At 46.1% G+C, this 25,545-nt stretch overlaps 1 long non-coding RNA gene across 1 annotated transcript; it reads right to left on the bottom strand.

The window, feature by feature from the left end:
* Positions 1–282: 282 nt before the first annotated feature.
* LOC119003232 (uncharacterized) lies at positions 283–25,173 on the bottom strand. Its single transcript, XR_005069908.1, has 3 exons — positions 25,073–25,173; positions 2,132–2,145; positions 283–293 (listed from the first exon to the last, which is right to left on the bottom strand). It is a non-coding gene; the product is annotated as an uncharacterized LOC119003232 (long non-coding RNA).
* Between the last annotated feature and the right edge of the window lie 372 nt (positions 25,174–25,545).

Below are 25,545 nucleotides of genomic sequence, written 5' to 3'. Positions count from 1 at the left end.
TGGGAAATACGTGGAAATATTTGCAATTCCCCAAGCGTGGTGGGCTTTCTACAGCTCTGTGACTTTGCACACAATGTTTCTTTTGCTTGCTTAGGATTTTCTTCCTCTTCTCTTTGTCTGGCTTATATATTCTTATTTAATAGACACACCATATGTTAATACTTCCCCAGAAATCCTCCAAGTCTTCTACCTACCCTACCCTGCTGAGTTTTCTCTCTCTGCACCCTTGATTCATTCAGTCAAGAAATATGTATTGAGACTGTATTATCTCTATCTGGCGTTATTGCACTATCCTGGGCATTACTAGGAAAGTAATAAAAATAAGAAATAGTCTTTATTACATTACAGTTTAATAAATGCAAAAATATCAGAGAGCTCAAAAAAGGGCCATCTGAACGAGCCTTGAATGAACAGAGAGGGCTTTCTGAGCAGGTTGGTAAATAAATTCACATAGTTGCTTGCTATTCTAGTCCCCTACCCCTGATTGTATCTGCACCTAGCAATCAATCATTTATTTATGAAATAAATAAACATATGGTTGCTTATGAAAATTTTAAATCAATTCCTATACTTTTTAAAAAATATTTTATTTATTTATTTTTAGAGAGAGGGGAAGGGAAGGAGAAAGTGGGAGAGAAACATCAATGTGTGGTTGCCTCTCAGGTGTCCCCCGCTGGGGACCTGGCCTGCAGCCCAGGCATGTGCCCTGACTGGGAATCGAACCGGTGACCCTTTGCTTCACAGGCCCATGCTCAATCCACTGAGCCACACCAGCCAGGGCCAATTCCTATACTTTAAACGAGCCTCTGCCTGTCACTGACATATGAGATGTCATAAAGCTCTGAGTAATGGTATTATGTGTCCTAGACAGGTTTTTCCAACCCTGGGAAAATACTAGTATCTGACCCAACAGAACGAGCCAAGGCCCACCCTAAGAAAAGAGGTAAACATGTATTGAACTATGTGTTTTAGATTTTTAAAAATACATTAATTCTTGTTTCACTCCAAAAAAGACACTGGAGAAGTGTATGAAAATTACATAGTTCAATGGGATAAAGCATAGTATCAAGGGAATGAGAGTAAAGGGGAAGTAGAAGGAATATCATAAATCTGGAGTAAGATTAGTCCATGAAAGTACTTGAAAAAAGCAACAAATTTGACTCTAAACTTCTTAACAGCCAAAACAAAGAAGGATCATGATTAGTCACAGTTCTCCATAAGAAAAATAAAACAAACCTCTTGTTCAGAAGGAGCACAGTTTCGCTGAAAACTGATTCCCAAGGAATTTCTCCCCCGAATGCAGACGCGGCCACGTGATGGGGTGGACGAGGTCCTGGTGGGGTCCCTGGAGAGCGCCAGTCTCAGCTGGGATGAGTCCTGCGTCTCATCCTCTCCTTCCTTGTGGGTCGTTGGCATGATGCCAAAGAGCAAGTCAGTGAAAGCCATTCTACCAGGAGTACATTTCAGTGAAGCTCATGGAAAATTCCAAGGCTTTAGAATCAAACCGCTGAGGTTCGAGTCCTGGTTCATTTAAACACTAACCGTGGACACGATACTGTGACTTCCTCTCTGTTAGTTTGATCATTTGTGAAAACTGATGATCATACTCCCTGTTTGGTCCCACAGGTCAGTTCAGAATGTTTACTAACAATACTCAGTATCCATGCACCTCCTCTCCTGTGCCCGGCACTGTTCTAAACACTTTGCTTTGATTATCTGGCTTAATTCTCCAAGCAAGTCTGCTACGCATATACTGTTATTCCCACTTACAAACTCATGCTTTAAAGACTAAGACCAGAGAGGTTGGTGATTTGTCCAAAACCACAGACCTAGGAAGAAGGAAGCCGAGATGTTCGACCAGGCAGACGGACGGTGGAGTTACTGCTCTTGAAGCGTCTGTTCTATAATATTAACAGCTGTTAGGTGTCTCTTGATGAAAATCATTTCTCACGACCAGAGTTTTGATAGCGTTATCCCAGGACAACCTAAAACACAGAGTGCCTCCGTGGCAGGTAAGGTGTCCTCTCTTTGCTTTGGCGAAGGTCGTTTGGTCAAGTTCCTACAAAGAAAACCAAGGAATGTGACCAGACAGACAGAATAAATGGCAGGTTCCCCCAAAGAGCTCCGAGACCAGAAAAGCTAATCCTCGGGTTCTGCTTACTGTCTGTGGCCAGGACGACCCCTTGCTATCCAGCCACCTCGTTAATTCCGTTGACAGACAGCTGCTGGCTAATTGGCCTGCCCTGTTGCCCCTCGGGCTGGTCCCTGCGGCAAGGCGGATCTGGCAGGAAGCCTTCAACAGAGCTCACCCGGCGTGGCTTCAGCTGGATCTCTCTAAAAATAGAAGGCTCAAGTTCTGCAGAGCCGGGGTGAGCATCCAGCCAGCAGATGCCCGAAGGTGGTGGCCTGTGTTTCCTAGTAAACTGGGGTTGGAATGACAAGGGGCAAACTGGAGTGCACTCGAGTCTGACCAGGATGGCACAGGAGTGCTCCAGGCAGGGCTGGGTCCTGGCTGTAAATCGGAGCCACAGCAGCCTGAGACACCTGCCCCAGACCCTGCCATCTTCGTCGTGTGGCCTGGGTAAGCCATTACAAGAAGGCTGCCTTCTCAGGTGTAAGAACTCCACGCCCCAGCAGAGAAGGCACATCTGCCTTTGTCCAGACTTGTGGATCCAGACTTGTTTTATTTTTTCCTGGAATTCTCCTTCAAGTCCCATGACCCGATCAAGGGTTACGGAGGATTCCACGTCCCCCACGGCTGTAGAGAAAAGTGGCAGTGTATCAGAGAGGGGCAGGGTGCGCCTGTGTTGAAAATCAGCCCATCTGGCTCCATCCTTTCTGTAAGGCTGCATGTAACCTGGGGCGAGGTATTTAATCTTCACTGGTTTCATTATCACCCAGAGACGGAGCCTGGTTGTCTGTAAAACAGGGGCAACAAGAGCGCCTCTGTTTTGAGTGGTATTGAGACTGAAGGGCGGTAACCCAAATAAAGCACATAGCACAGGTTCTAGAGAAAATACTCAATAAAAGTTATTTTCATCATGATGATTAGTATCACATGTCATCCGGGGAGGGCCCAGCGTGCCCACACCAGAGGGAGAAAAGTGGAACTTTTGGAATGAACTTGAGAAATCCAAACCGATGCAGAGGGTAAGGAAAGGAAACCCAGCTGACATACTCTATAAAACACTCCACTCCATGGAGAGGCTGTTTCCGTTTTGGTAATCGGGGATTTCCGGCTTCTCATTCATACCCTTAGAGGGAATTCATGTACTTGTTAGCATAGGTGCCCATTCACACAAAGGCTGAAGTCTTCCTCACTTTGGACAGGTTGGTGAGACGAGGCAAAAAAACCCACACAGCTATCATTGCTCATCATTTTAGTCATCAACCTGAATGGACCAGAAAAAGATTATTTGAGAACAGTCTATAGTATATAAGAAACGCACAATGAGAAATATAACTGGCTTCAGAGGAAATGCATCCACTGTGTTCTTGGAATGTACCCCCTGAGGGTAAAGGGAGAATACTGTATACTGTAGTAAAACTAGATATTGAGAAAAAAGATAGCCAAATGTCACATTCACTTAGAAATGAATAAAATGCTCTTGTAATTAAATCTAGGGTTTAGAGGAAATCAGGTTAGAATTATAGACCATTTAGAAATTTGTGAAAATGAAACTATCACATTAAGATATAACAGTACTGAAATGTAAATCAGTGCTCAAATGACTATGTATTAAGCATACTTCTTAACAATCAAGAGTGAAAATAAAATTAAGCAGTCAATTAAAATATAAAAACTAATAAACCTGTAAAAAGTAAATGGAGTTAATAAGATAAAGCAGAAATTAATGGAATATAAAACAATAAACTTAATAAAAATAATACAACCTTCAAGGAAGTAAAAAGTTTTTTTCTTTGAAAAGGTCAGTAAAATAGGTAAGTATTTAAATATTTAAAGTTAAAATACAACTTATATTATAAATCAACAAAGGGAAAATAAGCAGACAAAAATTTTTTTAGATAGAGAAATTTTTTTTCTCTTTACTTATTTTACATCATCAAATTTGGAATACAGATGAAATTGATAACTTTCTAGAAAAACATAGAGTAATAAAACAGACTCCAGAAGATGCATAAAACCTAAAAAAAACCCCAATGACCATAAAATAAGTTGAAGTCATTCTTAAAGACCTGCCTGTCTTTATAGAAGAGTTTGAAGTGATTTTCCTGGTGGGTCCCATCAGTCTTCGAGAAACCTGTCATTTCTCTGTTACTTATACTCTTTCAGAGCATAGAAAATAGGAACATTTTCCAACTCATTTTTCAAGACTAGCATAATCCTGACATTATAACTGAACAGGAGAATATTAAAAAGCTAAGGATAAATCTTACTCGTGGCCACAGATGTAAAAATCATAAATAAATACATGCATGTAAAATCCAGCAGCTTATAAAAAGAATGTTTTTTTAAAGATTTTATTTATTTGTCTTTAGAGGGGAAGGGAAGGAGAGAGGGAGAGAAATAATCCCTCTCTCTCATGTGGTTGCCTCTTGTGTGTCCCCTGCTGGGAACTGGCCTGCAACCCAGGCATGTGCCCTGACTGGGAATCGAACCGTGGTTGTTCGGTTTGCAGGTCCGTGCTCAATCCACTGAGCTACACCAGCCAGGGAAAAAGAATGTTGTTTTTTATTTGTTTGCAAGAGTAGCTCAACAGAGGAAAGCTATTCATGAGATGTTGCACATAAAAGAGATAAAACTATAGGACAGTCATAATGGACACCCAATGCCTACTAAGTATAGAAAGTAATCAGCTTCGGGGTGATAAACAATATTTTCCAGGAAACTACTGCAAACATCAAACTACACAGGGAAACTTCAGGAGCTTTCTCATGGACAAGTAGAACAGGGTCAGGCACGGGGGAGGCCACCAAAATGACACTGTGAAGAGACGACTTGTTGATCAGGGAAAGAAAAGGCACTGAGTCAGCCAGTATTTCTCCTGAGCATCCTTATTCCATGCATAATTCCCAGATGAGACCTGTGCATACTTTTTAACCCAAGTAATCACCTGTTTTTTGTGACATTGTTAAAAATGCTGCCTTCTAAGGAAGGAAAGCTATTTTTAGGCAATGCTTTTGTTTTGCATAATTGTAATTTGCTAGACACATTCCTACGCAGCATAGCTCATAGGGCAGACGTGAGCTGAGTGAATACATTTAAGAGTTGGCTTCACGTGCCCGTCTTACTGCAGGAAAACACTTCAAGGTCATCCTCAGATGTTTCTGTGGGCTCTTACGCTCCATGGACACCATGCCATGGACAGTGGCCACGGGGCCCTGAGTCTAATGTACTCATTGGACTGGGAGTCAACACACTGTGGTGGAAAATTCAAAATGAATCCAAGTCTCTAAGGGGAAGTATTGTGAACCAGCACAAGCTTAAAGACATCGAAGAACGTTTTGACCTATAACTGAAGTGGTATTAAATGACTTCCACGTAACTGAATCATGGCATTATTTGAGGCTCTAGCGGCTTTATAAACTCTCACTTCTGAAGCCCAGGGCACGCTGAATTTGGAGGGAGTGGTCACTGCAGAACTCTCTGTCACTGCTGTTCTGACCAACTGAGTGCCGTGGCCCCCAAGAGGTGGCTGTGTTTATTCCGAAACGTGTTTAGGTCAGGTGTGATTGTTCTTGAAAGTAGGTAATTTAATTCAGCAGTGTGTAAACCAATTACAGAATTACTGCTTCTATGAAAACTAGGTTGGAACTTTGGAAAGAACGAAGGGAGGTAGCTACCCTATTCCTTGCACTTTCTGGGTCTCAGTGTTGGGTCAGTTTTGGACCTCACAAATAACTTCTCTCCAATCTGTCACGACGTCTGATTACTTTATCCGTGTTATTCTTTATTGAGCCAGAATCCATTTATGCCTTATAATTTGGGCTATTTACAAGGGTTTCCTACCCATAGGTCACAGAGAGAGTTGTACGTAGGACTGGCTACATAGATTGCCATCCCAGTGGAAAATGAAAATATGAGACCCTCTGTTTAAGAATCATTAAGAATTCCAAGCTGGCAAGAGCAGAATGTTCCGCCCAGACTGGGTGGGCCCTTTGGGGTGTCGCCCCTGCAGGTCTTGTGCCCATAAAGCTAGCTGTGTTCCTGTATCTTCTATGAATGTCACTGTTTTACTTTTCAAACGGAAGGTTGTGATCTTCCTGGGGTTCATTTGTGCAGCATGTGAAATTGGGGGTTAGTATTTTTCCCTCATATTATGAACCGCTTCCCCCCACACCATCCACCAAGCCTCGCCTCGCCTCCTTGCTTCAGAGGCCCACCTCGGCACACACTGTGTTACATGTGGGCCTCTCCCTGCACTTTCTGTTGAGTTCCATGGCTCTGTGGTTGGTTTGTCTGGGTTTGGTTTTGGTTGTCATTACTTTGGCCAATTTTCACTTTTGTCTAACTTGCTTTTGCTATCCGCAGACCTTTGTTCTTTGCATACTGTTTTAGAATAAGTTTATTAAGTGCCTTTTCAAAACTCAACCAAAGAGTATAATGAGGGCTGTGTTAAATTTGTAGGTTAATTAGGGGGAGAATTGCTACCCTTATAGTTGTTTGTTCACCCAAGAAATTAAACTGACAGATTTTCTTTTAGAATGTCTGTTGTGATGTTGGAATAGACTCTAGAGGCCTTGTCTGTTGGGCTAAGTTAAATCTTGGGAATGTTGCTAGCTTTTGCAAATAATATCTTTTTTTCATAAAATAGAACCATTTTACATCTTTGATTGATTATTGATAATTTGGATAAATTATATTGATTAAAAAAACAATCCTATACCCCAAATTCCTTGATTACTTCTAAGAGTTTGGCTGTGCTCCTTTTCCTTTTATGCAAATGGTCCCATCATCTGCAAATAAAGCCAGCCATAGACTTAGAGCACAAAGTATAAAAAAGAAAAAAAAAACAAAAGAGAGAAAGAGCTCATGAACACAGACAACAGCATGGTGATTGCTGGGGAGAAGAGGGATGGCAGAATGTGGAGGAGGGTATAGAGGGGATAAATGGTATGAAAAAAAGAAAAAAAATCTTGTGAAGCCCATATGCTTGAAAATATTTTTTAAAATATTTTATTTATTTATCTTTAGAGGGGAAGGGAAGGAGAGAAGGAGAGAAGTATCAATGCATGGTTGCCTCTCGTGAGTCCCCTGCTGGGAACTGGCCTGCAACCCAGGCATGTGCCCTGACTGGGAATCGAACCGCAATTGTGTGGTTCGCAGGCCCGTGCTCAATCCACTGAGTTACACCAGCCAGGGCTGAAAATATTTTTATTAAATCCTCATATGTAAGTGACAACACCCCTAAATAAAAATTTATGAATTTAAGTTATTTGCATTTGAAAAAACTCTTTTACCTCTTGTATCCAAGTTGCTGCCAAAGAAGATGGAATGAGTTTGATTCTTTCTCCTGTGTAAGTTTTTTTTTCTTATTTTTGGAAGCATTTTGAGTAATTCCTTTATCTTTGACATTCTTAGATTTCATTAGAATGCATGGAGGCATGTTATGAGCCTTTTAAATCTAAATTATATCTTGTATTGTTCATTCTGAAAAGTTTATCAAGATTTTTTGTCATGTTTCTCACATTTATTCATTTTTTAAATTTTGGCGCCCTCATCCTCTGCACACTGATACTCCTGCTTATATATACCCCCCTCCATATCTTTTAGCTTTTTGAAATATATTTTGTATAAAAGAAAGAATTTTTTTGCCCTGGCTGGAGTAGTAGCTCAGTGGATTGAGCACAGGCCTGCGAATCACACGATCGCGGTTCGATTCCCAGTCAGGGCACATGCCTGGGTTGCAGGCCAGTTCCCAGCAGGGGCCAGTTCCCAGCAGGGGACCCACAAGAGGCAACCATACATTGATATTTCTCTCCCTCTCTCCTTCCCTTCCCCTCTAAAAAGAATGAATAAAATATTTTTAAAAAAGAAATAATTTTTTTCTTATTGCCCTCTAGTTAACCCAAATGTCTGATTAATCTCAAAGCTTTATCAATTCTATTATTTTTTTACATTTTTATTTATTGATTTTTGAGAGAGGAACAGGAGGGGGAGGGGGGTGAAGAGGGGGAGGGGGTGAAGAGAGGTGGGTGAAGAGAGAGAGAGAAACATCACTTTGCTGTTCCCCTCATTCATGCATTCGTTGGTTGATTCTTGTATGTGCCCTGACCGGGGATCAAACCCTCAGCCTTGGTGTATTGGGACAATGCTTTAACCATCTGTGCTCCCTGGCCAGGGCCCTCATCAGTTCTATTATTGATTTCATCTATCGGATTCCTTATTTCAGCTATTATGTTTTTTGTACTTAGTATTTCTGTTCAGTTCTTACTGTGATCTCTCGTTTCTGATTTATGGTATTAATATCTTTATCTCTTGGAGTATTTTACACTGTGTTTGTTTTGCATAATTGGTGTGTTCATTCCAATCTTGCTTTAGGAGTCCTGTGTTCCTTGGTTGGTTGTTTTTATTTTACAGTGGGCACATTCCTCAGGTACATAAACATATCAGACTACAAATTCATCTTTGCCAGGGTTTGTCACCTTCCCAAGCAGGTGGCGTTTTTCAGAGACAGGTCAAGGTTAAGTCTCCTCCTTCCTGTAAATTAAAAGAAAGGGAAGATAGTGAGATCCACTCGGGGAGCCCTTGGCACTGTGAAAACGTTCCCAACCTCCCTCATTTGCTTCCATGCCAGCAAACACAGCCTCTGTTTCTGGATGTGCCATTAGTCATGCATCACGTGACTTTATAACCGGTGAAGGTGGGGCAGGTGTCAGGTGGGGAAGAGGCGTAGGAGTGAATGCTCCAGGCTGAACAGTCGGGCAACTCCTGTTTCTCATCAGCTTGCCACCCCAGAGAGTTTCCGTACATCCTCTGGTACCTGGACAAGTGGCCAGGGCCAGTGTTGCCAATTTTTATGGCACCCGTTTACTATCCCAGGCAAGAGGAGAACTTGAAACCCCTCTGCAAATTAGCCGCTCACAGCTGGCCACCTTTTCTCCCAGCCTTCCTTCCCCGGTACGTATGGAGACCATTGTCATCTGAAGTCAGTGAACCAACACACTTGCCATCAGAGCTAATACAGACCTAACTGGTTTCTGATGACTTTTTAATTTGGTCCAAAGCAGGGAAAGAAGTCTCTGCAAAGGGACAAGGACACACAATTTCAGGAACACGAGGGAGAAGCCAGCCAGTTAAAACCGAGACTGGGTGAGGGACTGGGACATGTCATCTGGCCAGGAGTGGAATGTAACTTAAATTCTTCCTTAGGACTGTCTTACCCTAAAAGACGAGGCTGGGTGTGGGACCAGTTGATAGGAAGGTAGGCGAGGCCTTTCCAATTTATGAAGTGCTTCACGCAAACATCTTTTTTAATCCTTACCAAGGATCCTTGGCTAAGGAAAATCCTTGCCTAAGCCAAGCTGGCAGGGGTCCCATTTCAGAGACAAGTACATCAAGGCTTGGTACCTTCCCCTCACCACATCGTTGGCACGGGGCAGAAACAGTCCATAAACACAGACATCTCTGCTGCTCCACAGATAACCACGCAATCTCCCTGGGAGAGAACACGACCTCCCTTATCAGCAAGCAAACAAACACGGAGTTGGTAAAGGCCTTGCTGACTCATTTAGACAGAATGGAGTACCCAGAGTGTAGAATTACCCTATAAATATATGTGTCTGGACAGGGTCCAGCTGGAGATTTAGTCTCGGGCCTGTAGAGAGGTGTAGGGACCTCAATGGGAGGCAAAGGAAGGAAAGAGAAGAGAGAGAGAGAGAGAGAGAGAGAGAGAGCAAGCTAGCGCTCCAGAGAGGGAAGGGGTGATCTCAGCAAAGACTATTTTAGGAGTCTCCTGTCCTGTGACTTGTCTTCCATGAGATTATAAAAGCTAACCCCAGGCCACAGATTTTTAAACAGGAAAACAAGCCCTCGGTTCCTTTTCTGACCTAGTCCTCTTCCCCATAACTCAATTTGTCCAATACACAGGGCACTAAAGTTACATTGCTTGGAGCACAACCCTGAAATATTTCTGGTCTTTCCCCTGTGGTTTGTTTACTGGGTCACGGTTGGTTTAATCTTATCAGTTCTGCTGAGCAAGATGCTCCAAGCAATCTTCCCGGAGTTTGTCTCTCAGCAGGCAATTCTCTACTCCCTGCTACCTCATTAATGTCAGAAATCCTGAGGTGAGGTGTTTGCCAGACTGTGGCTCTCGGGAGAGAGAGAGAGAGATAGCGAGAGAGAGGAAGAGAGCGTCATTTCCTGTGTATACGCTCATATACTGCGTCCTTTCCTCCTTCTAATGTCTTCAATACAAGGAGAAGTGATGCCCTCGTAATAGAATTCAGCCTAACGTGTAAATCATAGTCCTGAGGAGAATGAAAAACAAAACACAGAGAAGGAAGAAACAAAACTGTTGGACATCATGGTTAAAAATGACTCCAAAGACAAGGCTGTGAACTGAGGATTGAGTGACTCCTCCCTCTGATTGCTGGGATTGAGGATGTGTCTCGGTGCAGGGTGGAGACAGGGAGGCCTGTGTTGGAGGGTGTGGGGTGTGGATGCGAGGGAGAGACAGTGGGGAGAGGAAGGGGAGAAAGAAATGAGTGTGGATTTCTGTCTTCAGTGATGTTATTTTGGATAGCGAAGCCACTGAACGCCAAAAGGATGACTCTGCCGTGGGGAGGGGTGTCAAGGTAATTGAGCGCCAGAGTTGCCACCCATCCGTACCCACGGCTGCACCCAGCGCAGGGGATGAGCGGTGACTGGTACTCTGGGGCACCAGCATGGGGGCAGCTCTGGGTGAATCCCCGGTAAATTTGAGCAGAGCCAAGCAGGCTTGTCTCAGGATCATAGTGACACCCAACCATCTCTCAGCTCTAGTGACATATCAGCCCCTAGCTTACAATTTAAGTACTTTACATATTTTAACTCATTAATTCCAAGTAACAATTCTTCAGGCGGGCACTCTCATCGCTCCATTTTGCAGGTGAGAAAACTGGGGTGCAGAGAAGTTGTGCAATTTTCCCAAAGACACACAGCGAAGGGACTGGGGTTAAAACTCAGGCCACCGGGCTCTTGACCGTGGGGGCTCTTGACCTAACACTACGCTTTTTTACTTCTCTGGGCTGAGCAAGAATGCCTACGCTTGTGTTAGCTGCGAGAGTGGAAAGTAAGTTATAGACTTTCAGTGAAATGGGGAAGCAGCTAAATAAATTAACTTGTAACCTTCATTTTAGAGGTGTGAAAATGTATGTGTTAAAATAATGTTTAATAGCATAGGAAAGTCTTTTGGAGAGGGCATCGAAAGAAAAGGCACAACGCAAACTAACCTACAGTGTGGCCGTCCTTGTTTAACGATGAAAGCTCTCGTACCTCCATCTGTATCACCGCTCTCTGAATAGGTAAGCATAGGGAAAAAAAACAGAAAGAAATGTACCCAAATATCTACAATGGTTATTTCCAGACAGGGGGGATGAATGACAATTTTCGTTTTCTTCTTTATACTTTGGCGTACTTGCCGCTTTTGAAAAAACAACGTGCACACCATGTATTTATGACAGAAAAAATTCACTATGTAGGGAAATGATGGGATGGATCTGATTTCTTCTTTGCCGCTAATTGCACTCAGTTCTGAGACCACTGTTCTCAATGCTGGCTGCTCTTCCTGGTGGGGCGGGGGTGTTCATTTGCACCCCTAAACCATCCCCCGGAACGCGTCCCCTCCTGTTCCAGGGTAGCGCTGTGTAAACTCACCTCTGTCTGGAGAAAGGAACTCTGGGAGGCATCAACCTCTTTTCCAAGAGGTTCCTCACTCCTCAATGGTGATGCTTTGAACTTTTGGTGTGGCGCGTACCATTCTTGCTCCAAGGACAGAGGTGTCCTCCCCTGGGGGCTGGTAATTACGCTAGGCATGACGATTTAATCAAAGGGTTTCACCTAAGTGGTAACAGGTAGGGAATATATTTATATGTGAGCCAGAAAGAAAAGGGAATATGAAGTCATTCAGTACAGACATGTCTGTACATACTTGTTCCTTTATAAAGAGTTGATGGACAAGGAGGAAATGTGTCTTTGGGTCTTTGCATACCGATTATCATACAGCCGGCTAAGTACAAGAATGTCCACCCTGCTACCCCTCGCCTTCTGAGAAATGCTACTTTCGTAAACTGACAAAAGATCATTTTTCTCTCCTTGCTGTTTCTGGAGTTTTCTTTTTAGGGTCATGTAACCTGGATCCTTCCTTCTGTGATTTAGACGTTGTTCTCTTTTTTTTATATTCAGCCAAAGTATCCCCAGAGGGCAGCTGGTCTTTGCCTCTTTGGGGTGAACTAAGACATTAATTAATGGAGCTGTTCCATGATTCTTTTAATGAGAAATTCAAATACATAAACCATGAGCATCAAATAGGCCCCAGACGGATTCTAGAATTCCCCCGCCTCCCACAAGGTACTCTGACGATTGTCAGGGTGACTGCCACCATTCTCAAGAGGACAAAACGGAGGTCCAGGCAGGGAAGAGGGAGAGGGAGGAGCTTGGGTCTGGCTGTGAGTTCTCAGCAATCTGGCGTCAGACCTGCTACAACAAGTGACTTACTTGGATCCTGTACCAAGAGGCTGACATCCTAGGATAGAAAAAGAGACCAGGTCCGGAGGACTCGGGGCCAGCCTGCAGGGCTACTTTCCATTCATCGGTGGGACCCAGAGGTCCCACACAGCCCCCACGGTTGATGTCAACCCTGGCCAGATGTAGGGCCAGCACAGCCCGTGAGCGAGCCAAAGTCCTCAGTGCCTCTTGGGCCCAAAGGCATAAATCATCGATTTTCTATGAATTGGGGATCACTGCTGAATCGTGTGCTTTCTATTAATAGATCTTCATAAATGCTGCAGGTGCAGCTGGGGCTTGTCTTTGAAGTACCACTTAATCGTCCCCTTTCCAAATCCGCTTGATCCAACCCTCGTAAAACACCCCAAGGATTATTGATTGAGGGGGCCTCGGGGACCCCTAAAGGCACTGCAGCTCCGACGCTGGCCGGCGTGCCCCCAAGGTGCGGCTGCAGGCCCAGGAATGCGTGCCAGGTGTGGGGGTCCTGCTGCGCCAGCCTGGAGCCAGGGCGGCTCCTCCCAGGCAGCGACAGGGGCGGAGCCTCAGAAGAGAACCTGGGACCTCGGGGCCCACAGGCCTCCAGTTTCACCCGGCGTTCCAGCCCTAGAGAGTGTGGATTTTCCCTCTTAGGAAATGTCTTGCTTCAAATGATATTCTTTGGAGCTATAAAGTGAGGCTAATTTTCTGACTCCAGTGAATTGATTCCTGTGAATTAAATCGCTTGTTTCAGTCGTCTTAATTGATTTCACCCAATTAAAATTCATTTGTGCAGATTAATTAATTTCTTTGTTATACTTACATTTCTGTCCTTGTCTTCTGGCCTCCACCCACCTCCAGGGGCTGTCCCTCCAACCAGCCGGTACTGTCTCTCAGTCCAGCCATGCAGGGCCACACCTGATACCCTGTTCCCAAAGTCCCCACACCTGGAATGTCTTTCGTCCTCCATTTTGTGAAGCCCTTCTAAGGAGTCCAGATTCGGGTTCTGTCACCTCCCTCCCCCCACCCCCGAGGCCTGCTGAGTTCTTGGGCAGACTTTCCCCTTCCTGTTCCCGTGATGCGTTCTTTGTTCATGCCCCCGATTCAGCACAAGTTCAATTGGAAACTGTTTTATCGGCATCGCTCACTCACTCTGCACAAGCTCACCTCCTGCGTGCCAGGCACTGGGCTTGGCTACGCAGCCCTGGGTGAGACAAGTTTGCCTGACGTAGAGGGAGTCACAGGGTCGTGGAAGAAAGNTGTGAAGCCTTTCTAAGGAGTCCAGATTCGGGTTCTGTCACCTCCCTCCCCCCACCCCCGAGGCCTGCTGAGTTCTCGGGCAGACTTTCCCCTTCCTGTTCCCATGATGCGTTCTTTGTTCATGCCCCCGATTCAGCACAAGTTCAATTGGAGACTGTTTTATCGGCATCGCTCACTCACTCTGCACAAGCTCACCTCCTGCGTGCCAGGCACTGGGCTTGGCTACGCAGCCCTGGGTGAGACAAGTTTGCCTGACGTAGAGGGAGTCACAGGGTCGTGGAAGAAAGACTAGAAAATACTTGAGTGAGTGGAACATGCTAAGTTTTAGAATGAAAAGCACCCTGGGGTCTTTGGGAAGGAACCTCCAGCCCTCCTTGGGTTGTGAACCCTTGGGAGCTGTTGGTGAGAACACCCAAAGGGTGCCGGGCTCTCACCCTGTGCACCATCAGCTTCGGTGGAATTATTGGTGCCTCCAAAAGATGCCTGATGCGGACTGTTGCCCAAGATGTGTCTGTCAGAAGACGCGTACTGAAGGCAGACCCCTTGATCATGCTGTCCTCCTTTCTCATCAGTGAAATGGGCACAATAATACTGGCCTTCTGGTGTTTTCAGAAGCAGAGGAGGGAGGAGGAGCCTGCTGAACACTGGGAGGAGGTAAGCGAAGGTGATGCCTTGTCGTGGATGGTGTTGTCTTCATAAGACAGACAACTGTGTAAAACCACTCTGTGCATGGAACCCCAGGGGCTTCGCTGCGAGACAAGGGAAACTGAAACTGGGACAGGTGTTGGGACAGTGCAGAGAGACGGGCAGTCCCAGGCTTCCATTTCTCTTGAACTTCGGTCTGTGTGCTGTGTGTTGCATGGAACCTTTGGGTTCTGAGGTTCAGAAGGCTCCGGGCTATCTTTGAGGTGGAGTTGGCCAATTCTCTTTTACGTGGGATAGACCCAGTGCACACAGCCATCTGTACCTCCCAGGAAGAATTTTCCCAGTGGTTTTCCCTGGTCTGATAGAAATAACCCCTCCAGGACCCAGACTTCGCCAGACACATGTGGCTATGATCGGTGGGTTTAGAGAATTGCTGTCGCATTCAGATTTCTTCTCATGGCCTTGATAACTGTGCTCAGCCATGAACAGTAGCCTGTCAGTGTGGGTTTGAGGGTGGACAGATCCATCATGGGTCTGAGTTGCTTTGCGCTGCACCATGGTGCTAAAAATCACAAAATTAATCAACCGGTAGAAAGACACCCTCGGAGGTGAAGCCGTGGAAGATGTGAGCAGAAAAGAACACATTTGGACAGGGCTCTATTTGTCACTGCCTCTTATAAAAATACGAGAGTGTGTGGTGGAGTGGGATGCACAGTGCAGGGAGACAAAGGCTTCTGTGAAAGGAGACGATGCTCCGCAACCTTTTTGGCTCTCCCGCCCATGCGGAGGGGCGTTTCTTCAGTGTGGTAATACGCAATGATAGATAAAGCCCCCTGTGGCCTGTGGGGTGGGAGAGTGGAGGTCTCTCTATACATTCAGGTCCTCCTCATTAGCCCTCAGACGTGCATGTCACAAGAAGGTGAAGGTGGGACACTGGGCAGCCATGGCCGAGCAGCTGGGAGGGGCGCCACGGCGTGGAGTCGCACAGCAGCGGGAAGCCCCCACTCTTCCTTGCCCGGGGTGGTACCCAACAGGCGGGTGCAGTCACCGTGAGGTTAGCGTGCCCTCCAGCTTTGGTTAAGTGACTCTACTATAAAACCAGAAAGAAAAACTCAGGGGGATGTGCTCAGATAGATGAGGTCGACATTACCAGAGGCCAGGCTGGTGCCCACCCACAGTGGGCACCCACTCTGCTGGTCACCAGCATTTTCCGAAGCGTTCTCTGTTCTCCGACAATAGCGGACCCCTGGGGAATGTCTCAGCTACGCCAATTGTAAACCTTTCCTGTAGGAAAACAGGCGTGAAAGACTGAGTTGTGTTTTCCCAGGCAAATGCAAAGAAAATTAAATGTTTGATCTCTTCTTGTCGCCCTGCGTTTGATTCCTTGATTTGTATGAAAAATCCCATCAAAATCCACAGTGCTCTTCGCAAACACAATGAAGGTTTTTCTCACGAATGGCCTCTAGGCACCCATTTCCTTTTCCTTGGTTTGCCTTGCACGGGGAGCCGCTAGAAGTATTCATTTAACTTCCCGATGCCCTGGGGCCTGCCTGCAGCCTGAGGTGACGCTGATCAAGGGATGAGCAGGCTCCTCGGGGGCCCGCTCGCCGAGGCAGTCCGGTACCATCCGGGAGGGAAGCAGGGTTCTTCTGAGCTGTTGGCCCCACGTCACCCACCAGAGGTGGCAGAGTCCCAGGGAAAGTGTGCAATGAATCTGTTAATGAGCCGAACACTAAGACAGAGGGCCAAGGGGGAGGGGCGTGTGCAGGTCTAGAGACTGGGGGCCCTGAAGGAGGTGCGAGGGTGTGTTTATCTGGATCTTAAATGATGTGAGGGGCCCTTGTCTTGGTTGGAAGCAGCTTTGAGGCAAATCTTTCCCTATATTAAGGAATCTCAGTTACAATAAGAACCTCAGAGTTTACATAAAAAAAAAAAAACAAGCAGTGTGAGCCTTATATTTTATATTAATGATGGTTAGGATTTGACCACACTGATGTTTTCATGGCCTTTAAGTAAGAATTTATTCTAAATTAAACCCCACATTGAGAAAGAAAAAAAGAAAAACACCTCGGAGAGCAGTGTGTCCAAACTTTATTGTCCGAGGGAGGTTAAGTGACATGTCCAAGGTCATACAAATGAATGAAGCCTCTGGTTAAGAGATGACTTGGGCTGCGCCACTTCAGTGATGTCGTCTCTCGCACGCAGCTCTGTGCTTTCTGTGTGTCCAGCCAGGTTTCTCTTGCTCCTTCCCTCTGCCCCCCCCCCACTCGCCCCGACCCTGCCGATCTTGAACATAGTGCGCCAGCACGAGGCCGCAAACACGCCACCCCTCCCCCACGCCTCCCCCACCATTGCCATTCTCCCTGCTCTCTGACCCTGCGCTTCTATTCTCTTAATGATTACTGAAGAAATTTTCACCTGCATGCTTAGCTTTTAAAGTATAAGATTAATACCTTTACCCTCCGTTCATTTGTCAGGTTAATCAAATGTCTTTACCCTCCTAAGAGACCTTAGGAAACGTTGAAGTCCGAGTATGTGTGTCCTCCACCATCGTCCAGTACTTCACTTCTGCAGTATTTTTCATGTGAAGGTAAAATGTACAGTGAAATGAACAGATGTGGGTGGACAATCCTACCTGTTTTAATCGAGACATAGGCTCAGTGTTTTTACCAGTGTAGCCCCGCCCCAGTGAAAATATGGGGCATTTCCGTTAGATCCTGTTAGTGCTTCTTCCGGTCCATTTCTCCCCTCCATAGGCCACTGCTGTTGTGACTTCTGTCACCATGAATGACTTCTGCCTGGCCTACAATGTCACACGAATAAAGATAGAATATGTCTTTTCCACGTCTGGTGTCTTTTGCTCAATATGCTTTTTGGAAACTCATCCGTTATTTTCCAGAGAGCAATAGTTTAGTGATTCCCAAAGTGGACTGCTGGGGGTCCCTAAGACCCTTTGTAAGGGGTCTGTGAGGTCAGTAGTGTCTTATACCAAAGTGCTATTAACCTTTTACATTCTTATTCTCTTGTGAGAGCGCAGCATAATCTCTCTATATGTGTATGTGTGTGTACACACACGGATATCCTGTTGGTTCCATTTCTGCGGAGGGCTCCCATACAGGGGCCATACAGATCAACAGAAATCCTTTCCACACTATAAAGTCTGTCCCCTCCTTTGCTGCGAGGAGACCCAGGCTGTCTGGCAAGGTTGGCCCATGGCCTTGGGCTCACTCCTTCCCCTACATACTGGAAGGGTTTAGTTAAAGTGGATAAAAATTGTGACTCAATATTGCTTGCCTTTCGAAGGAGTTACACAGTCTGATCTAAAAACAACGGTACAAGTGATAGATAGAAGTCAATTCTTGTTTTGTTTTAAAAGTATATTCCCGTAAGAGCTCCTGGCAAATAATTCACCCCCAAAACACCAAAAACCCGGCATTATTCCTGGACAGAGTCTTCAACACCGTCTTGCTATTGTACATCCTAGTATTCGGCCCATGCTCCCCAAATTGAGGGAATAAATAGTGTTACCCTTTGGGGGTCCATTTCAACAAAGCGTTTGCAAATCATTTCCTTCAGAAGAAGGCTGCATGTGACAAGGGACAGCAGGTTCCTTTCACTCCAGCCGCTTCCCCTCCTCCCCATGGACACCCCCTGCCTGGTCACCCACAGGAAGTAACAATCCCCAGGCTGCAGAGGGTCTTTGCACGCTCCAGTCTCTTTGCTCTTGTCACTGAAGGCCACCTTGACATTGGCCCTCATGTCTCTACCATCCGCAGGTGCCGTCTTAGTGTGGGGGATAGACTTTTCCACTAGATCTCAGAGTCCCCCTCGTTTTTCTCAGGGAGCACTGGGAGAAAGGACAGGTGGGGAGACGCTGACTGGTGTCTGACCCAACCCACGCTCGGGCTCAGCCCCGCCTTTGCACCAGCGCCCTCTCCTCTCAGTTCCCGCAGAACACCTTTGGAACGGCTTGTTCAGCCAGCAGAGTGCAGACCCCTGACTCCAGGCGTAGCTTCCTCCTACGGCCATGCTTCTCAGAGGACCAGGGCTCCCCTCGGCTTCTCAGCTTTCTCTGGTGTATTTTTAAAGGAATAACTGTTGGTGTTTTTTCAAAGCCCTCTTCCCATCTGCTGCTAGACAAGGTGTCTGACTAAATTACATTCTGTGATGCATGCTGACTGCAAGCTAATAAAAGAATAGCCAGATAAGTAGTCAGTGGGGTTTTTAATCAGAAGACGATATTGAACTGGAGATAGTAAAATCCTGGGTAACTGCCTGCAGATGCTAAAACTCTATAAAGGGAGAGTGTGGGTCAGCATAGTTTACCTCCCTAATATGTTCACTTTTGTTTTGCGCAGAGCTTTATTATTGACCTTAATAAACTATCAGTTTTATTATGTACAGTACATAACTCCTGGAGTTTTACTGTAGTGACTGTAATCCCAGCACAGCTGAGAAAGATAAAACAGATCACTTCATGGGCAGATATACTGAAATGCAGAGAACTAAAGGCCAAGTTGTTGGAGACACTTATGCGCACGAAGCAATCTGACTTTTGGAAAAAAACAAAATACATCACCATTGAAAATAATGTTTCATTTTGCCATTCCCAAAGGTGGTGCCTCATATGATATACACTTAAACGGACCCTGGAAACATTGAAGCATTTCACCAGAAAACCTGCTATAAATTCACCAGAATCGTTATGAAATGAAACCTCAGGGAAAAGATGGGCTATAAAAAGAAATGACACCCTTGCTCTACCTCAAAGTTCTAGAAACCCTGGCTAACAATACCGGGCAGGAGAAAAAATATCCTGGGATCTTGATGAATTTTGCAGACTTTCTTGCACCCCGTGGCACAGTTAAGCTTGTGACTTGGGTATTGTGTGTCTGATGCGATTTAGACCAAAAAGACAGTTGGTTCCCATCTTGTTTGCTATTACCCTTGAGAGTGCTTCGTGGAAACTAGGTTAATCGAAACCTAACTTGACCAAGCAACAGCCAGAGAAAGGATCGGTTTATTGCTAGCGTGCCCCAAGGAGAAGTCTGCTTTGGCTTGCACCTGAGACCCGGGTTGGCCAGAGGGAAAGCCGAACAACAGGCCTGAGAACTGAGTCCATCCCCCAAGAAACTCAGGACGTTATCAGCGTTGTCCACATGAACCCAAGGAGCAGAGACCTCAGATTAGAATAAATATCGCCTTTGCTTTACCTACCTGTTTGCATTGTAGAGCCATAGGGCTGATGTCGAAAATGTTGAAAATATTTTTAGACCAATAAGCAAGCTGAAATTGTGGGCATCTATTTTTTAGTCTGATCCTCACCCAAACTTTGAGACAAGGATTATGTCTTCGATGTTCTTTGCTCCCTCTTGGCTGCCTCTCAGCAGCCAGAATGCAGGAGACAGCTCGCTGGCTGCCCTGCCTCATTTGGTTCGCCAGGAAAGTGAGAGGACACAGCAAGAAATGGGGTCTTATTCTTATCAAGAGGGTTGGCTTCCCTAGGGGAGGGGTGGCAGGGTGCAGGGACAGCCCAAACCATTACTGAGCGTCTGCCTCAACCATTGGGGTCCTTGTATTTTGTGTTTCTCCTTTCTGGACACAGGTTGTGACAGGTTGGGGGTTACCTTAAGAAAGCAACTTCCTATTTTGTAAAAACTCTTCCCTGCCTTCCTGATTCAGCTCTTCCTTTGAACCTCGGGTTCATGATCTTTGGACCCCAGAGAAAGAAAGCAAGTCACCCTGACTACATCCACAAGCCTGGGACAGGATATGTTTCTTGTTTCTTCCTGCGAGAAGCTGTGAGTCTCCATGACCTGGGGAGCTTGAAGGGCGGGAGGGTGGAGCTTGTTCCCAGTGGACACCAGAAGAATTAGTGACCCCCCTGCCACACACACACACCCCTGAAACCTGGATTTATTTTCTTGAACAATTCAAGGACCATTAGCCATAGATGGAAAGAGTATCGGGGCAGGAGAGGGGAAGCGAAGCTTCGGACCAACCGTCCTGTTTGCTACTGTGAGGCGACAGGTCCTGGGTTGTGCATACTCTCCAGGTGATATGAGTGCTGTGTGCCCAGCCCCTGGACCTGCACAGACATCTGCAAATACATGTCGTTGTGAAGCCAGGTCACCAGGAGAGAACACAGACGCATCCTGACATGCCAAGACGAATGCCCAAGCGTCAAACTGCCCTCCTTTCCCACGGCGTGGATGTGACCCACGCATCCAGAGTAGGGTAGCAGCTTCCGGTGGTTTCGGCTTCCCTGGCACAGACTCTACACCCTCGTTTTCTCATTCCTTTCAACTCGTGACAAAGAGCACAGGGTGGCAGTTTTGCTGACCCAGATTTTGCTGGCCATAAGATCTTCCTCTCTGATGACTGGGCAGGAATTGGGCAACATGGTCTCAAGCGTCTGGGAAGCGTGTGGAGAACACTGAGCTCTCGTGAGAGTGGGGATGGGAAGCATTTAGGAGACAACGTCATCTCGGCACAAAATGGAAAGACTGACTGTGTGTATTGGGAAAGACAAAATAGGATGAGGGGTTAAGTATTGGGAGAGAGTGAACATGAATAATTCCTGTGATGTTCAAGGAACTGCATTAGGAGGCACCCGCTAGAATTTGAGGGGCTAATAACAATCAGTGTACTTTACAGTTATTACTTTTAAATATTATCTTATAGGTTTATTCTTTTTCCGCAGAGCAAGCACGATTAGCTTTTTTAAAAAAAATAATTTTATTTATTTATTTTTTAGATTGTATTTATCTTTAGAAGGGAAACGAAAGAGAGAGGAGAGAAATATCAATGTATGGTTGCTTCTCGTGTGTCCCCTGCTGGGAACTGGCCTGCAACCCAGGCATATGCCCTGACTGGGAATCGAACTGTGATCCTTTGATTTGCAGGCCCGTGCTCAATCCCCTGAGCTACACCAGCCAGGGCCACGATTAGCTTTTAAAATGAATTATAATTCAAAGGGACACAGGCTAAAAAAATATGTTGGATGTAATTGGTGTTACTGTTTTACTAAAAGTGTTTTCTAAAAGCATTAACCTGGTATTTATTAACAGAAAGCAAGAAAAGCAGTTTCCATGGTCCTACAAGTTTAGAAAACTCTGCACGGGTATCTGACTCTTGGGCAGTTATAATCCGCATTACGGTGTTATAGGCTCTGAGCTATCTCAGGGAAAAGAAAGACATTTAACTTGGCTTAACCCTACCTTTTCTGCACTCATTTGATGAAAGAATGCCTTTTACTCAAACTCGGACTAACATCCTACAGAATGTTAACCTCACCTTGAAGAAAAGCTGACCTGTATTTATGAGTGAAGAATGGATTTCTCATGGGTGCCAGGGGAAATCAAGACTTCGGTGTGTTATATTTGGTGCATGATATTAAACTGTAGGGCTGTATCAGGAAGGCTACTTACTGGGCTTGTTCCCTTGTGTCTAAGATCAGAGGTACCAGAGCCTGACTTTGTGCAGAAAAATCATTCATTTTATGAGAACAATAGTTAATATTTGTTGAGATGTGCTGTGTTCCTAAGGCCCTTTCAAGACTCTCGCACGTGTGTGAAATATGACTATGGTAGTTTGTAAGATAAAATGTGATTTTGCTGAGCCCTCACTACAAAACCCAAGGAGGAGCGCACTATTGTTAATCTCCATTTTACAGGTGAGGACATTGTTGTAGCCCAGACTTTTAACTCAGGCTTTCAGCCGCTAGACCCCCAACCACCATGCTGCCTGCCATCCCCCTGCCATCCCCTGCCAGCTCCTGGGGAAAAGCAAAACAGGTAAGTGACTGTGACCACAGATACCGGGGGTCAGGGACCTGGGGTGATTCAGTTGGCATCTCTATAAAATCCAGGAGGAAAAGGCAAGGCATCCATCTGCTAAGAATCAGCTAAAAGACAAATGGCTTTACCTTCGCCTGAATAATTTTAAACCTAAGAAGGGCAGAGCGTGTTAGAGAAAACCAGGCTGCCTGGCATAATGGGAGGGGTTTCTGGTGGCTTTAGACACCATTACTAGTGTCACGTGTTGTTTCTCTATCTCCAAGGTTATGGCCACGGTCCCAGCCCTTTCACATCCTGTTGGGCCTCTCGGCCCAGCCAGACCCTCCTGGACTCAGTCTGCCATTCCTGCCCCGCCCTGTGATCTAAGCCCGCTCAGCGGCTAGTGTAAAACTGCACGGCCAAGGTAAGAGCTGTGGGATCCTCCTGTTCAGGGTCCTGCCGCGGCCCCATCTTCGAGTCAGTAGATCCGAAGTTCCGAAAATGCCTTAGGAAGCCCTACTCCCAGCTCCCTGCCCTCTCACCCCACCGCTCTCCCTGGTCACTCCGCTCCGGCCACGCCGATCCCTTTGCTGGGCGTCGCACGTGCAGGCGGTTCCCTTTGCCACAACACTCTCGCTTAGTGTCGTCAAGCAGCTCCATCCGCCCTTCATTTGGGTCTCTGTGCAAACATTGCTTCCGGAGGTGTTCCGCATAGGAGTGTACAAAATAGCACCCCCCCTCCCCTCTCCCTACTCTTTCCTAAGTCTCCTTTATTTTTTCTTACATCACTAGTGACGTAAGCACTATGGTACTTGGCGTGTACGTGTATGTTTATTGATGGTCTGTTGAGATTCTGTGCTCCGTGAGTGACAGGGACTTTATCTGTGTTATTTCCGGTTGTAGTCTGGCCATGGAGATCTTGGCGCCTAATGGACTTCCCAAGACATGTTTGTGGCGCATCTGCTTAGCAGGTCCCTCACCCAGGAGGATCATGGCCCGCGGAAGGGCAGGTGGGGGAGTCAGCAAGCTGCTGAGCCCTGTGATTCTGTGGCTGGTCCAGGTTGTGTAGGGCTGGTGGTGAGGGGCAGCCAGGGGGTCTGACTCCTTGTCCAGTGCTCTTTTTATCCCACTACCTCCCCATCTCCCTGGCTCCTGGATAGATTTGTATCAGAAAAGCTAGTATTTGGGGTATAAAAGCCTCTGCGGTTTTCACCAGGAAATGCTCTGGGGTCCAGAGCGAAGTTGGTCCCATACGCTGACACTCCTCCCAGAACTCCCACTCTGCCCAGCCCCAATTTCTCCTTCTGAAATATGGCCGTGAAGTAATGGACCTGTAAACTGTTCTGGGCAATTATGGCGTTCCGGAGTGAGTGCGGACTGTCGTTAGCCACGCTTATGGACACCAGCTTGTCCCTGCTGGCTCTCAGCCAGGCCGGGAAACTGCCTTCCATTGAGAGGACACAGGTTCAAGGGGATAATTAGGCCGAGTTCTGTGCAAGTTTGTTGATATAAATGTGCTACAGATTAGCCTTTTCCCCTCTCCTTGCTGAGTAACGATCAGAACGAACAGGTGGTAAGCTAATGGGGGGACGTGAAATTAATACTTTGTTTCCTGGTCCCGCCTTTGTTGTTTTTGTAGAGAGGATTTCTTCAGAATCTTCAAACGCATTGCAAGCACCTTTTCCCTCCCTGTCTTATTTAGTTTAGTCTAAAACCTTTGGCCCAGAGGGAGCTGAGCCATGCAGGTTTTCAAAAGGAGTTCCCCTGCTTTTGTGGGAAGGGATCCAGCGACACACATCTGGGAAGAGGAACAATGAAAAACAACGTGAAGTAAAACACAAGCCTTTTGCACTAGCGATGAAACTCTGACCGCAGCTCCCTCTCCATCTCCAAATGTCAGCCCAGCCTTAGTCCAGGCAGGGTATCCAGGCTTGGGAAATTCGCCAGGCAGCAACAAGGCAGCCACTCATGCCTCTGTAATGACAGCACTTCTTGCACAGTGAGTGATGGTTTTCATAAGGGTTATTTTCCTTACAGGTACTAATGACCCCAGACCTTGCCTCTGGGTATCAGTTGTCAGGCTACAAAAGCAAAACAACAAACAACTCGGTCCCGTTCTTCATTACGGTCAAACCAATTTCCTTTCCTCATTTTCCTCATTTCCTTTCCTCTCAGTCGAATGTTTCAGAATTAGCCTAGAAGGATCTGGAGACTCGGGGTTTCTTCTTTTATGGAAGATCCTCAGCAATAAACATTTATCTTGAGGGATGCACATGTGTGTTACCAACCAAGCAAATCCTGACTTCCCTGCAAAAACTAACAACCAAAAACCCATACATTCAAAAGGGTAGAAAATGTTGTGGCTTGTGGCTCGTTCTTGCGCCACCTTTTCCCCCGCACAGCACCACAGTCAGGAGAAAGTCACCCAGAGTCCCAATTTTTTCCTTCAGGGTGGCAGGAAGGGAATGGAACTTTTTAACAGTGTTCTTGCTGGTCTAGAAGCTGCCCAAGGGACTGGGTTCTCTTTTGCCCGACTCAGAGTGCTGATGGGAACAGTGGCGTAGTCACATTAGGTGCCACATTGGAGGCTGCGGAAAGCCACGGTGGGTGCTGTGGCACCTGAGTACTGAAGGGGGACCACAGATCTGTGGGTGCCTGGGATCACGAGATTACAGGCAGAGAAATACAATATCGCATCCAAGACCCTGGGCATAAGCAGGGCTGAGGCTTTCAGGGAAATTAAGACATTTATAATGAAAGGGCAGATACAGCGCTTCTCAGATAAGGTCAAGTTCAAGGAGTTCATCATCACCAAGCCCTTATTATATGAAATGTTAAAGGGACTTATCTAAGAAAAAGAAGATAAAAAATATGAACAGTGGAAGGACAGCAAACTCACAGTTATTAACAACCACACCTAAAACAGAAGCAAACTAAGTGGACAGCTAGATCAGGAGCGGAGCCACAGAAATGGGGATCACATGGAGGGTTAGCAACAGGGGAGTGGGAGGAGGAGAAGGGGGAAGAAGGTACAGGGAATAAGTAGCATAGATGGTGGGGAGAAAATAGACGTGGAGGGCAAGAGTAGTGTGGGAAATATAAAAGCTGAAGAACTTACGACACATGGACATGAACTAAAGGGGGCATGTGGGTGGGGGAGGGGGGGTGCAGGGTGGAGGGGAATGAAGGGGGGAATGGGACAACTGTAATGGCATAATC

Source organism: Sturnira hondurensis, unplaced genomic scaffold, assembly GCF_014824575.4.
Source record: "Sturnira hondurensis isolate 20B ecotype Veracruz unplaced genomic scaffold, ASM1482457v3 Scaffold0018525, whole genome shotgun sequence".
Lineage (NCBI taxonomy): Eukaryota > Metazoa > Chordata > Mammalia > Chiroptera > Phyllostomidae > Sturnira > Sturnira hondurensis.
The sequence above is the reverse complement of the archived record's forward strand: the minus strand, read 5'-3'. Positions and strand labels throughout refer to the sequence as shown.